This window comes from Budorcas taxicolor, unplaced genomic scaffold (genome assembly GCF_023091745.1).
Source record: "Budorcas taxicolor isolate Tak-1 unplaced genomic scaffold, Takin1.1 scaffold381, whole genome shotgun sequence".
Lineage (NCBI taxonomy): Eukaryota > Metazoa > Chordata > Mammalia > Artiodactyla > Bovidae > Budorcas > Budorcas taxicolor.
In genome coordinates this window covers 35,952-39,365 of record NW_026292240.1, presented here as the reverse complement: position 1 = coordinate 39,365, position 3,414 = coordinate 35,952, and the positions used below count along the sequence as shown (strand labels likewise).

General features: G+C 48.6%; 1 protein-coding gene across 10 annotated transcripts in view; it reads left to right on the top strand.

Moving 5' to 3' along the window:
- Positions 1–3,414, top strand: part of LOC128071357 (kynurenine--oxoglutarate transaminase 1) — a 32,856-nt gene that overhangs the window by 50 nt on the left and 29,392 nt on the right. The window lies entirely within an intron of this gene.

The following is a 3,414-nucleotide window of genomic DNA, read 5'->3' as shown; positions in this document are numbered from 1 at the left end:
GTGAGTAGCCGGTGCCGGAGCGTTGTTGCCCCGAGATCAGGTGCCGAGGAGGGAGGGCCTGACAGCTGGTTCCGAGCTTGATTGTGCCAGACTACTCGCTGCGTTTGGTGCTGCTGGTATAGCGGAGTGGCTACGCCGGAAAGGTTGACCTCAGCCCCTAGCTGTTGCGCGCGCCTCTCGCCGACCCGCACTCGGACACTGGGATCCGCCAGGCTGGTCCTCTCTGCCTCCCCATCCCCCGCCCCACCCCCACTCGCGCGATCGTACGGTACGGGTGGGGAAGAGGGAGCCCAGGGCGACTGGGTGAATTCTGGGTGGAGCCAGGGCTGGAACCGGACGCTGGACTCCAACTTGACAGCTCTAAGTATCCCAAGTCCTCGGAGTTCCCAGATTGATAATAGTAACGGCAACCGCGTTAAAACAGAATCCGTACAATGGAATACTGTGCCACCGCTAAAAAAGAAAAATGTTCACCATGCACTAATAGGGGACCGCTTCCAAGATACCATAGATGGAAAAGTGAAGGGATGAAAAAAACAGCGTTGATCGCTGCTACCGTTTGTGTGAAAGAATGTGAGTGGGGGCGTGGGCGTCTGCCGGTATGTTCATTCAGTTCAGTTCAATCGCTCAGTCGTGTCCGACTCTTTGCGACCCCGTGGACTGCAGCACGCCGGGTCCCTGTCCATCACCAACTCCCGGAGCTTACTCCAAATCATGTCCATTGAGTCGGTGGTGCCATCCAACCATCTCGTCTTCTGTCGTCCCCTACTCCTCCCGCCTTCAATCTTTCCCAGCATCAGGGTCTTTTCCAATGAGTCAGTTCTTCGCATGAGGTGGCCAAAGTATTGGAGTTTCAGGTTCAGCATCAGTCCTTCCAATGAATATTCAGGTCTGATTTCCTTTGGGGTGGACTGGTTGGATCTCCTTGCTGTCCAAGGGACTCTCAGGAGTCTTCTCCAACACCACAGTTCAAAACCATCCGTTCTTCGGTGCTCAGCTTTCTTCACAGTCCAACTCTCACAGCCATACATGACTACTGGAAAAACCATAGCTTTGACTAGGCGGACCTTTGCTTTTCATATGCTGTCGAGGTTGGTCATAACTTTTTTCCAAGGACCAAGCATCTTTTAATATTGGCTGCAGTCACCTTCTGCAGTGATTTTGGAGCCCCAAATATAAAGTCTGTCACTGTTTCCACTGTTTCCCCATCTATCTGTCATGAAGTGATGGGACCAGATGCCATGATCTTAGTTTTCTGAATGTTGAGTTTTAAGCCAACTTTTTCACTCTCCTCTTTCCCTTTCATCAAGAGGCTCTTTAGTTCTTTGCTTTCTGCCATAAGTGTGGTGTCATCTGCATATCTGAGGTTATTGATATTTCTCCCTGCAATCTTGATTCCAGCTTGTGCTTCATCCAGTCCAGTGTTTCTCATGATGTACTCTGCATATAAGTTAAATAAGCAGGGTGACAATATACATACTCCTTGACATACATACAGCCTTGACATACTCCTTTCCTGATTTGGAACCAGTCTGTTGTTCCATGTCCAGTTGTATGCAGGTCAAGTGGTCTGGTATTCCCATCTCTTTTTTAAGAATTTTCCACAGTTTGTTGTGATCCACACAGTCAAAGGCTTTGACATAGTCATTAAAGCAGAAGTAGATGCTTTTCTGGAACTCTTTTGCATCTTCGATGATCCAGCGGACGTTGGCAATTTGATCTCTGGTTCCTCTGGTGTGTGTATCACCCAGCTAGTGAAATGCACAAGTAATTAACTGTGGTGGCCTGGGACAAAGAACCAGGTCCTGGGTGCCTGGACAAGGGGGAAGAATTAACTACCATGCACACTGGTTGGTTAAAAATAAAATGGGATGCTGAGGATATTAATAATAACTGGCTTCCATTTATATCCAGTGGTGCCCAGTGCTAGGTTGCAGCTCTCCTGCTGGGAAGTCTTGTATTTCCTCATTATTAAAGCAGAAAACAGGCTCAGAGATCAGAGACCTTAGTAATATCTTATAGCCAGGACATGGAAAAGCTGGAATTTTAGCCCGGGAGCATTTTACACTAATGTCATTCTTGCTCATCCCACTGCCTCCTGAAAAGCATCTTTTGTTGTCAGCCTTACAGCTCTCAGCTTGGGACCTGGCACCTAGCAGGCATCCAGTAGCTGTTCATTGCCTGTCTATTGACTGAGGAAGTGAAATAGACAGGCAACAACAAGCAGTGTAGAATGAAGAGAAGCACAGATTGGAGGCCAGAACCCAGACTGGAGTCCAAGACTTGCTTTTTCTAGCCTAGAGTTTGGACCTGGCACATACCTCCCTGAGCCTCCATGTCCCCTCCTGCAGAACTAACTATGATTGCTGACACTGAGTGCTCCCTCATGTCCTACATTATGCCTTACACACATATTAGTCCCATTTTACAGATTAGTAAGTGAAGTACAGAGAAGTTAAGAAAGTTGCCCATCACAGCACTGTAAATCAAGTATGCTTAAAAAAAAAATGTTGCCCAAAGGAGGTCCTCACTTCTCAATTTCTAGAAAGGCTGTTGAGCTCCTCAGTCTCTCCCTCAGCCTCCTGGGACCATCAGCACTAATTCCTTGAGACACCTCAGGTCAGTTAGTTGAGCTGCCAGAGGCTGAGGAGCTGATGGAGAACAGCACAGACACAGTTCCTGTCCTTAGAGTCTGGTGAGGGCAACAGACAACGCAGCTGTTGGCATCTGTGATGAGTACTGTGGTGGGTGGGCAAGCTCAGGCCTTGGGAACACAGAGGAGGTGCCATCTGGTTCAGCCCCAGGGGAGTCACAGAAGGCTTCTCAAAGGAGGTAACATTTAACCTGACTGAAAGATGCATAAGCGACTTCCCTGGTGGTACAGTGGTTAGGAATCCACTTTCTAATGCAGAGGACACAAGTTCCATCCCTGGCCAGAGAACTAAGATCCCATATACCTAAGGGCAGCTAAGCCCATGCTCTGCAACTAGAGAAAAAAAAACCCATGCCTTGCAACAAAGACCCAGCATAGCCAAAAAAGAGAGAGAGAGAGAAAGATGCATAAGGTATCTAGGAGGATGAAGCTGGGGCCTGGAGGAGAGACACATTCATACCTGAAAATAATTGACACGATCAGAGACTGTGCAGGTTAGAAATGATCTGTCTGGTTTCTGCCTAAATCGGCTTTTTCCTCCTAGACAGTGCCTCCTCATGGCAACATGAGTGCCTCCAACATGGCATCCCACTCTCCACACTGCACTTAACCTTCCACATCTCCGAAGCGGAGGACTCCCTAATGTCATAATCCAGCTTGGGGCAACAAAGGAATACAGGAGGGTTAGCAGTGAGACCTGGAGAAGGGCATGGCAACCCACTCCAGTATTCGTCTGGAGAATCCCCATAGACAGAGGAGCC